Raw genomic sequence first — 12,203 nt, 5'->3', positions numbered from 1 at the left:
CAGCATCTTTCAGGAGGTAAATCAACGTGCCAGCTGGAGCCACAGCCACGTGAAGGCTTGACTTCCAAGCACACCCCCAGGCCCACTAGCAAGAGGCCTCCGCTCCTTTCCATGCGGTCCTCACGACATGGCTGCCGGCTTTGCTCGGAGAGAGTGACCTAAGAGACAGGTGGGCAGAAGCTATATTGCCTTTTATGCCCTCACCTCACAAGTGACATACCAGCATGTCTATTGCTTGTGCAGAACAATCCTGATTCAATGCAGAAAGGCATCATGTAAAGGGCATGGGTATGAGGAGGCACGAAGCATAGAGGCTGGGTATTACAGACACAGTTTCTCATACTCCCATTGAGTTCATAGATGTATGCTACAATCATCAATGGCTGCTGATATCACAACCAGGGAGACAACCAGACACGAATTGCCACTTGATGTAAGTAACAAGAATAGCAGTTACAAAAGTTGTCTTGCCAAAGAATCTGAACTTGAACCTGATAAAGTCTCTGGATCTATCTACAATGTAGAGCAGGCGTGTCAAACTCATTTTCAGCGGGGGCCACATCAGCCTCATGGTTGCCTTCAAAGGGCCGAAATAATGTTAGGACTGTATACATGTAACTGTATACATGCCTTTGGCCCTTTGCAGGAAACCATGAGGTTGATGTGGCCCCCGCTGAAAATGAGTTTGACACCCCTGATGTAGAGAAACCAGGGGGACAAAGGAACATGTTAAACAATTGCCACGAAAATGCATTAGCAAACTCCAGACTGTGAGCAATTTTACAAGATGAAGAGCTCATTTCTTCAGAAAACGAATTGCAAGAGGATAAAATAAAGTAGGAAAAAACCTACAGATGAAAAAGAAACCAAAGGACATGTCAACAATAACAATATCTGAACATTATTTCAATCCTGATGTGAACAAAGCAATTTGAAAGAGAAGACTAATCCTATAAATACAAAATGAAAGAGAAGCTTTAAAGTGGCCATAAAATATAATGATCCAAAGTCATTCATTTTTAAGAGGGAAGATAATCCTGTATACCTAATATCTTAAGAAAGCATTATAGTAAAAATGTTCATTTATCTGTGCAGTTAACAAATGCTTATTGAGTATCTTATCTGACTAATGCATGCAGTAATTATCCTGGACCAAAATTCTTAAAAAATATGCTCTAATACCCTCGTAGGGTCTGCATAACCCTACGAGGACTATGTTTTTTCCTACATACACATACCGCGTGGAATGATCTCCTTGTTAGACCAAGGCAAAATGAACGTTACAGAACCACGGCGCGATTCCTCAGTTAAGCATTTAATTTAATGCCGTTTAGAGCAGACGCCATGTTGACAAATTAGCTATAAAACAGCCAACTGTGAAAAAACCGTGCTGCAATCAGAGAGGCCTCGATGTGCTTTATTGTCAACTGGGGCACCGTGAAGCTCAACAGGCGCAATGGGCCCCCAAAGCGTGTGAGTCAAGCTGATGAGGCCAAGCCGCGATTCCAGCAAGTTTCCGGCAAAAAAAAAAAGAGAGACACGATTGCCACTAACTACTAAGTATCATTTGTGTAGTTCTGTCTTAAATAACTCCATGTATTAATTAAGGAGACCAGAAGAAGCTCACATGCTCTTGGGGTGACCTGGTGGCAATACACAATACAGGATGACGTCATCAACACTGAAAACAGTTGGCATCACGCCCGCCTTTTTGCGTGTCCTGCTAGCAAGCTGATGCGGTGGTGCATCCAAGGGAAAGAGTGCATTCGGCTCACCGAGACATGGCAAATCTGGGAAAGAGAAAAAGGCCCTTGGGATACTACTGTTTGCAGTGAGATATTAAAGATAAAATAAGTAGTTTACAGGTACTGAGCGGTCTATTGAAATAATAATTTCTTTAAAGTACTTGTATATGGGCCTGTCCGCAGAAAGTAGATAGATGTTTCTATTAAGGCAGCCAGGCTGCAAGGTGAATGGCAGGCTGCAGAGTGTTCATTTCCCACCTGCCAAGGCCCAGACCCTTGAGAGGTAGCGATTTACACAGTCATTGAGGAAATTGAAATAAAAGAACTGGCATTTCTAAGTCTTCAAAAAACTCATTACTGGCACTTTCAAACTACTCTGTGCCTTTGAGAAAATATAGGAAAATGGGTATCGTAGTTCCCCCTTATCTATACTCACAGTGGAGGCTTGAAGCCGCGAATAGCACCGAGCCCTATATACAATGTTTTTTCCTATCCATACGTACACATGAGAAAGCTTCATTTATAAATTAGGCACAGTAAGAGATGAACTGCAATAACTAAAATAGAAGTATAACAATATACTGTAACAAACACTGTGTGAACGTGGTCTCTCTCTCTCAAAATATCTTACTGAACTGCACTCACCTTTTCCCTTCAAGGAAGCACTGTATGGCTTCCCTTTAGCCTATTGAATTGCCAGCACCATTATCCTTGTGCTTTGGAGCCATGATTTAGTAAAATAAGGGTGGCTTGAACACAAGCGCTGCAATGACACCGTTGACCCGATAGCGGAGATTGCTACACAGGGACTGAAGTGCGGGGGAGCACGCAAACCGTGGAGGGATGATTCACATCCCGGGTGGAACGGAGCTGGGCAGAGTGAGGTTGCATCACTGTCCTCAGGATGGCACATCATCTAAAACTGAACGGTGGGCTTCTGGACTTCTCCATCTAATATTTTCATACCACAGTTGACCATGGGAACTGAAACTGTGGGAAGGGAAACCACGGATAAGGGGGTCTTACTGTATTCTGCTTCATAGCAGACACTTGAGTGCCTTCTTAAACCTTGGCTCACCATTAGTTGACAGCCTCGAACATATGTCATGTCTCAATTTTGGTATCTCTAAAGAGGAGATTTCACCAGATGGTAGAAAAGGAAATAGGACAAAAATCAAAGGAGATGGTTCGGAAAGGAAGCTTAGAGAAACAAACCCCAATGCGTGGTAACTTCATAGGTCTAAAAAAAGTGCCAGTCAGCTGGCTGGTGGATGAAATTCTGAAAAACAATTTTTGCATCGCTGTGGATCGAGTTTCCTCAAGAAAGCACAAATGAAGACTGGCCCCTCTCAGAGACCAAGGCTCTGTGCTGCGTTCTAGAAGCCTGATCCCTTCCAGTCAGGAGAGGAGCCAGCCCTCACACAGAGAGCTCAGAGTTGAAGGGAAATATCATAAAAGGAAAAGATAATAAAAGGGAAGCTTCCGTTGGAGAGGGCCCAGGAGGAAGGCAGGAAAAACCCACTTCCAGCCGAAGGTGTTAGAAATGGATTCTATTTACTTTTATTTCACTTTTGACACAGTTCCTAGAGAGACTCATGGTGGGCACAGGAACTGAAAGGAGGGACACAGGACTTCAGTGCTCTCTGCGGGAAGCCACTGAACAATGCCCCATGCTATTTTAATCAAACGCGAGCTATCTGGGCAGGATGGCAAGAGAAGCTAAACAATCCCTCCGCACTTACTTAGCAGTTGCTTGGGAGAAGTGACTCCCTAATGAGCTGTGGCCATTCTCACCCCCTCTTTGCATACAGTGGAGCATACTCTCCACAGACCTCCACTGCACTTTCCAGTGAGCAGATACCTGGAACTAGGCATGAAGCCCCTCCCTCTGCGGCCTGGAGGGTCACTGGAAAATGTGACCAAGGGACAACATTTTCACAGTGGCTCTTGCAGACTGGTAGTGCCTGTCAGTCAACACCGGAGAAGGCTAGGCCCTGTGGGCAAAGACTTTTCTATCCTGATGTCTCCTTTGCAGTTAGAAAATAAACTACAATGTGTTAACTGCAGCTGAAGCTGCATTGTCTGCCTGAGAGTTGTAAAGAGCAATGACATGACTAAAAATTTGAAAAACACTTGTATACAAGATTGCATACTGTTGCCTGGTTGGGTAGCTCACTCGGTTACAGCAACGCCCAATACCACAAAGGTGTGGGTTCGATCCCTGGTCAGGGCACATACAAGAACCAACAAATGAATGCATCAATAAGTGGAACAACAAACTGATCTCTCTCTCTCTCTCTCTCTCATATCAATAAATTTTTTAAAATTTCAGAAGATTGCATAGTTTAGCTTCCCTATTTCAATTTCAGGAAGAACTACTTCTCTTTCGATTTAATGCCAACTATAATGCAGCAATGAGAATGGTGTAATTGATTTATATAATGCACATACCTAGAAATAGATGAAAAGAAGTATCTTTGGTGCTGAGGATGGAAATTATTTTCCCTGGGATCTCTTGCACTTTTAAATAGTATGCATACTGATGAAAATCTCTCCACAGCTCCCACCCACCTATGGACATGGGTAGATGTGAAAAAAACAACCCCAGCAAAATTGGCCTTACAAAGAACTAATGTATCACGGTGCAAATATGAGATGTTCAGGGTTTACAGGAAAATGCAGAGGTAAAAAAAATGGTCAAGAGGATGTGGAAATCATGACTTTTCTTCTGCTTCATTATTAAGAACTGAGGAACTCAAATATTTGGAGTTGTGGGAACATAAAGCTAGTAAATGTATGTTAAAAATAGAAACAAGCTCACTGTTCACCTTTTGCTCACGAAGCAGGATTTCACATTATCAGATATCCTTTCTCGGAGGATGTGAAGTGGGTTTCTAGAATCTGAAAAGCAATGGTAAGCAAGTGAGGAGAAAGACTGTCTTGCCAGGCATTGCTCTCAAGAAGCAAACAAATTCCACACATGACGGCCGATGATGTTAATAGCATGTGGTGATGTTGATGATACAAAAATAACAAGTACAAGCTCATTACTGCTCATTATTATATTAACTTTAGTTTCAGATGGTTTATGTGGGGATTATTAGACTCTGAATCTCCTTCTTATAATTCACTTTAAATCCCTTTAGAATGCAGGAAAAGTACTATTTCTCTAGATCGAGGGTAGCCAAAGACAGCCCACAAGACGAATCTTGTCCACCACCTGTTTTTTTTTTTTAATGTGAAGAAAATTGTATTGGTATCCAGCGCTGTCTCTTCATTTATACACATATATATTGTCTCTAGCTGCTTCCACCGACAATGGGAAGGTTCAGGGGTTACACCAGAGACTGGACAGTGCACAGAGCCTAAATTATTTATTATCTGGCCCTTACCAATGAATGCATCAGACATTTACTTATTTATCCTCCCTGTCTCTGTGGCACAATAAAGATCAGATACGTCAGATTGCAGTATCTAGTGTTATTTTCCTGAATGTAATGAATGGCATTTGCTTTAAGCTGCCCAAGAGTCCTCCCTGTGCTGTGTTGCACTCTGCTCTCTCCACCAAGAACATGGAGTCTGCTTTCTCTCGCCTTGAATCTGGGGCAACCCTGTCACCGCGTTGATAGCAAAATATAGCAGAAGATGCCTGGCAGCTTTCTGGCAACTTCTGCCTTGCTCCTGACACCCTGAGTCACCATGTAGAAAATGTGTGTGTGCCCCCTGCTGGAGAAAGAGGCCCCACCAGTCCCAGGTGACTGTGGCCACAGAAGCTCAGTCTAGGTGACCAACAGGGCTGGGCAAAGAGGTCCTTGTTTGAAACCACCAACCTTCGTCATTACACAGCAATAAATGAACTCAAGGTTTTGATGTTCCATTTAGTATTTCAAAACTTCCACATGTTTAACAAATAGCTGTGGCTGGTATGGCTCAGTGGACTGATTGAGCGCTGACCTGAGAACGGAAAGGTCACCAGTTGGATCCCCTGTCAGGGCACTTGCCTGGGTTGTGGGCCAGGTCCCCAGTGGGAGGCACATGACAGGCAAACACACATGGATGTTTCCCTCCCTCTCTTTGTCCTTCCCTTCTCCTCTCTAACAATAAGTAAATAAAATCTTTTTAAAAAATTATTTTAAAAGATGACTTAAAACGATATCTAAAAAAATAGTTCTAAAACAGGCCAACTCCATCATCTTTTATATCTTAAGAGCAAGAAACACCAGTCTGTTCAGAGAGCAGTGAGCAGGGGAAAAGTCTCCTAAACTACAGGGAACACGCGGAGAATCATCCAAGACAGTGAAATCACCTGGCAACAGCTGTAAGCTACCAAACAGAAACAAAACTCGGGAAAGGTTTTTGTTTTAATCCACCGCCTCAGTTTCAGGAGTGTCAGAATCTCATCTTTGAAGACAGCATTTTCCCCCCTTCTATGTGTCTTATTACACAGAAAACAGGTCAGGAGGAAGAAAGATCTGATGGAAACCGAAAAGATAGTCGTTGAGTTTAATTAAGTCGGCTGATGAAAGGCAACTTGCCACTGACTAAGTGCTGGGATCAAAGTTGGTAACAACTGCCCGAGAAAAGAGAAAACTCTTCTGAAGAGGAAGGCAATAAAAGGAGGAAGGGACAAGTCCCCTTGGCATCACAGAAGCCTGGAGCAAGGAATTCAGTTTCCCGTGGAGTATGGACATGGGGGCTCGGCAAGCGGAATTTAAATCTCAAAGAGGGACTCCCACCAGCTATTGAAACACAGGTGCCTCAAAGAAGGAACTAGAAGAAAACAACTCTAAAATGATCACAGCAACTGGGTGTGTGTGGGGGCGGGAGCCCATGATGACTTGTTTTCCTTCTTGGTAATTGTGCTCTGAAGTGTCTGCACCTTTTAGTTTTTATTGGGGGGCTAAAAATGTCAGTATCATGTGATTTTCAGAGAAATAGAGCTTGGTTGTTTAATAGTATTACTACTACTAGTAGTAATTAAGAAAATGGTTTCTAAAAGAAAATTAAAGTTTCTAAAAATCTTAACATTTTTAGAAAATGTTTTTTTAAGTCTAAGTGGGATGAAGAAAATAATTAAAGCATACAAATAAATACATTAGAAAACAAAATATAGCACTGTTAGAAATACAGGAGCAAATTTCTTGTAAAGAAAAAACATAAAAGTGATCACCTTTGATAAATATAATTGATAAAAAAGGAGGAAAATGCCTCCTAAATAAATTACGAGTGTTAAGGATCTAACAAGTTTCTGAACATTAAAAAAATAGGCAGGTACGGTTGCAATATATTTGAAAAGGTACATCAGGTTTGGCCAACTTTACCTGTAAAGGACCGGGTGATATCTATTTGAGACTTGGTGGGACATGTGGTGTCTGTCGCGACCCTCCATCTCCGCTAGCACTTGGGACCCACTGAATTCCAGAATTAAAGGTAAAAATCAGTAAGAGCCAGTGATGAGTTAATGAACGACAATAACTGAGTGGGAGAGGGCTTTCTAGGGGCATTTGCATGCAAAACCAGTGACAGGGTTATTCACAATAATTCGTCCGCACAGCAATCTGGCAAATAAAATGTAGGAAGCGCCCTAACACTGTTGTTGATGGTGCGTGTTGATACCTGTGGAGGAGGGAACCCTGCTGCCTGGCTGTCGTGGGCCACGGGCTTTGGAGAAGGGACCTTTGGAGGTAAGGCTCCGGCTTCTGAAGAAGGGGCGCCACCCACAAGGTCCCTCTGGGAGCAGCTGCTGCCACCGCCAGGGCGAGATGCCATCCCAACAGGGACAGGAAGAGCGAGATAGTCGGACACAGTCCCGCGCGCACGTTCTCTGGTCCCTCTCCAGTGCCCTCTCCTGGCACAAATCGGGAGCCCGCCGGCAGAGGACGAGTGTGCGCAGACTCCTCTTTCTAGAAAAACAGCACAGCAGAGTGGCGAGTGAAAAACTGGCAACACTTTGAAACTTCTTTATAAATTTCCCTTGAGGGTAAAAAAATATACTGGACATTCGCCGAACCAGAGCTTGACTCTAAAAACCGTAAAGGACAGGACTGAAAAACTAGCACCAGATGTTCCTTTTGGAGTAACTTCTGGGAACAAGCAAGACTTTCATTCATTATCATTATCATTATTCTATTACTCATTTTAATCTTGACTTTGTGATAGATCTGGCTTGGAACTTTTAAGGACCAGGATGTAGGTTTCCTATAGTTTTATTTCTCTACATGTTTCTGTACAAAATGCATGACAGTCTTACTTCTACAAAGCAGCAATTCTTATGACCAGTTGTACGACTTGTAAACTAAGACCGGCTGCATTACAGAGCATCTGTAATGTAACCTGACATAAATCGAAAAACCTCAGGCAGCTTTCTAATATGGTTACACACTGACAGCAATACACTGATGCTGACATCATCTTATTAAATCAGATGGTCTTGACTGAACCCAAAGGACAAAGGGCACACACAATTTTTTGAGAAGAACATTTATTATAAGGACAGTTTTCCTGTGCAGCAATTCACTTTTGACAGGAGATGTGTAACATCTAAGAACATTTAGTTACTTACTGCTTAACCAACAAGAATGATTTTGTCCTGTTTACAGAGAGAATATTGTTTTGACCTATCCTTGATCATACCACGCATGGTATGTTTGCCATATCATGTCTTGGAATGGTACACACAGGTTTTTAAACTTGTCCTCTCAGTTGAGAAAACCAAAAGAACTGGTTTGCTGTATTGACTAATAAACCCAAGATCCCTTGGAAATTATCGAATGTGTTGAGTTTGCTCTATTCCACACAATAGCTGAAATAGTCCTTGGATGACCAATGAACTGCTTTCCATGTCATTAATAGTTGCCCTGGAAACCAATTAGTGAGCAAAGTGGCAGACCATCATCTCCTCCCCTGCTTTTTGCCCCTGTCAATTTAGTAATTTCTTTATTTTTGTGACTTTCATGTGACCACCAAATAACAATTCCTAACACTGCATGAAAACACTGGGGTGGGGTGATGTGAAATGCGGTCACGTGGAATGTTTGAAAATCATTTCAAGTTTTCATCCACTTTTTTCCTTCTCTTTTAGCTCCCTGTGTTATAAATCTGTCCCACAAGACGACTGCCCTGAAACTTAACACCTGGGAACTCTTATAAAGCCAGGTTCCTGTCTAACCGGGTAACTTTAGACTCTAGAAAATGTGGAAAAGCGTGTATCTGACCATCCAGCAATTCTGAGGGTATGACCTAGAGAGAGGCTGCCATTCGGGTACAAGGAGCTATGGGCCAGGGCTGTTTTGCAGCACTATCAAGTAAAAGCAGAACTTGGAAGCCATCTGAATGTGCACCAATGGTAAAGAAATTAATGTAGGAGATTCCATCCATGTGACAGGCTCTTAACCATTGAAAGGATTAAACTACATGTGTGTATATGTAAAAACACAAATTGATGTAGTTATGTATATGTACATAACATAGGTATTATACATATCCCATGTGTATACATGTATCTCTGTATGTGTAAGTAGGCATCTATACACATGTGAAAAGCATGAGGAAGAGTACAAGCTCAAGGCAATGCGTATGCATGATCTGAGTCCACACCTCAAGCTCGGGGCGGTACTTCCTCTGGGAAAGTTCAGGGGGAGAGAGCCAGGTAATAGTGAAGGAAATTTTAGCAAAATGCAAAATGTTTTCTTTTTACAACAGTGACTGGAAACAAATCTGACAAAACACTACTACTTAATTTTATGGTGAAAACATATTTCGTGTTCTTCTTTCTTCTGTTCCACAAACTTTAAGGTTCTTACAAATAAAACTAATGCTGTGCTAGCTACAAGATCCCAAAGATGTGTGGCTGTCTATCCATTCTCTTCCTCGCTATATGAGCAGTAGCAAGAGCAGGTACATGCCCCTCTCTTAGCAAATGGCTTCTGAACATTCCAGAATTTCAGCAGTTTCAGCCCAGGCAGTAAGGTAGGCGTGAGCTGTTCCACTGATGGGTGCCAAACATACACACCACAAAGGCTGGTTACTGTTAGGTATTGCTGCCTAACAAACCACTGCACAATACAATGACTTAAAGCGATACGCATTTATTACCGATCAACAACAATCTGTTGGTCAGCTGGGCGGTTCTGCTAAACCAGTCAACTTGGCAGTTCGATTGGCTTGTCTGTGCATCTGTAGGGGGCTGGCAGGTAGGCTGGGGGGTTGGCTGGCCTAAGACGGTTTCACTCACCTGCTGGAACAGTCAATTAATTGGTTGTTGACTGAATGATGAGAATAACTAGGCAACCTGTCTCTCATCCGTCAGGTTAGTCTGGACTGGTTCACATGTCAAGCAAAATTCACTTCTGCTGTATTTTCTTGGCTAAAGCAAGTCCCAAAGCTAGACTAGTCTGAGCTTCGTACATAGCAGAGCAGCTCCCTTGATGTGATCTATTGAAAAGACAGCCCTCAACAGAAGGAAAAACACAGAACAAGTTCAAGGGGAGGGAAAATAGATCCTACCTCTTGATAAGAGAAACTGCAAATCCACATTTCAAGGGTTAGGGACATGAACTGGTGTGTGTGCGTGCGTGTGTGAGGATTTAGAAACATTTTTCAGTGTCTACCATACCATGGCTTCTCATGGGCCACGAAATTAACAAAGGGTCTGAATGCAGTGACTGGTTAAGCTATATGTGCTCCAATATAGCATTTCTGGTGTTCACTTTCTTTTAAATACAGCCCAAACACATTCCAACAATGCTACATTCCGGTAGCATTCATCCTGACACTAATAGGTGTGTCTCTATACAACTCACAAATCATTTTCCAGATAATAATGGACAACTAACAGATGCTGACAACCTGAAATTGTCTCAAAAGTCACCTTTACAACAGTGAATATTGAGCAGTAAATAGAACTGCAAGCTGCTGTAATTTACCTTGTGCCAAAGCAGATCTCCAAAATGACATTAAATCACTCCACTGAAGGCTGTAAACCCGGGTGAGAATAGTACAAATCAATAGGAAAAGTCGAGTACTTTATTACCTATGGTTTTTCATGACCTTGAGGAAGGATGAAGACTGATGTCACAAAATGCTAAAACAGGAAGACTGACTTGTCAAGATGAACTGGCTATGATTTGCATTATTCTGAATTCATATTATTTTTGCTGCCACTAGCCTGTTTATTAACCTTTTATTGTTTGTATCACAGAATCCATATATACTTACTCCTACGTCCTGCCATGCAGAAGAATTTGGAAGTCAAAGAAGTTTGAAGATCGGTCCACTCCATGTTTGTGAATGAAGGAAATTATATGAAGGCACAGCACTGGATGTTCTGAACTTGGGGAGAAGTGTGAACTCAGTGGAGAAAAGGAGGCCCTGGCTGGCCTTGGGCAAGAATGCATGAAAAAGGACCAGCTTGAATATTGGATCAAACAGTCTCAAACATTTTAAGTTCTCAAAAAATGAATTTTCACTGATTGGTGTGATTCAGTTGGTTGGGCATTGTCGCACAAGGCGATGAGTTCAATTCCCAGTAGGGCACATGCCTGGGTTGCAGGTTCAGCCCCCGGTTAGGGCGTGTACAAGAGGCAACCGAACAGTGTTTCTCTCCTTCTCTTTCTCCCTTCCGTCCCCTCTCTCTAAAAATAAATAAACTTTCTAGAAAAATGGGTTTTCATGGTGTATTTTCTTGAGTTTTAGCCATAGCCAATACCTATATCTGTTTTAACTGAGAGATAATTCACATACCATAAAATTCAACTTTAAAGTATATAATTCAGTGGGTTTTAGTACAAGATTCTGACATGCAGGTTATTGAAATGTTCATTTCAATACACCTTTAGATGACTTAAAAGGAAAACATTAACACAATAAATGTGACACATAACTGCAGGTTTGGCAGTTTAAGAAAGTAACAATTTAAAAATTGACAAAAGGGGGATAATGTACCATTTTTACAAGGGTAGTATGGATGGTCTAGGCATTTAAATTATATTTTAGTCGATGAATTATTTGAAAAATTAATATACAATAGAGATGATATTTTCAATACTAATTTAAATCAACTTATGCTGCAAATAATCAGCTTAAGGGAAGCTGTGAATCAGAAATGCCTTCAGGGAAAGGAAGTAGCTTCTCATTATTAGGAAATGAATGAATTGTCAATTCAAGGTATATAAAACTATATAAACGTTCCAAGAGACAGTCTGTGTTCATTTCACTGGTGACATTTAACAAGTAGATTCTCGTCAGGGAGAGTTTTTCCTTCCCAGCCCAGCCCAATAATCGCTGATTGCACTTTTTCAACAATCTGGAGCACACTCAGGTGCGCCACCTTTATACAGACATCACAGAAAGCAAATGGCGATGAAACCTAGCATGAACCCAAATGCTACTCCAGATAGGATACCAAAAACCTAAGTTACTTAGCAACTAAGTGCACTAAGATAATGTCTAGTCTGATTT

General features: G+C 41.9%; 1 long non-coding RNA gene across 1 annotated transcript in view; it reads right to left on the bottom strand.

The window, feature by feature from the left end:
- Positions 1 to 7,186, bottom strand: part of LOC118987285 (uncharacterized) — a 60,642-nt gene extending 53,456 nt beyond the window's left edge. The window contains exon 1 of the long non-coding RNA XR_005066530.1: positions 7,067 to 7,186. This is a non-coding gene — a long non-coding RNA (uncharacterized LOC118987285). The remainder of the gene's footprint in view (positions 1 to 7,066) is intronic.
- Positions 7,187 to 12,203: the final 5,017 nt, after the last annotated feature.

The sequence above is a fragment of the Sturnira hondurensis genome, unplaced genomic scaffold (genome assembly GCF_014824575.4).
Source record: "Sturnira hondurensis isolate 20B ecotype Veracruz unplaced genomic scaffold, ASM1482457v3 Scaffold0005220, whole genome shotgun sequence".
In the NCBI taxonomy this organism is placed as follows: Eukaryota; Metazoa; Chordata; class Mammalia; order Chiroptera; family Phyllostomidae; genus Sturnira; species Sturnira hondurensis.
The sequence above is the reverse complement of the archived record's forward strand: the minus strand, read 5'-3'. Positions and strand labels throughout refer to the sequence as shown.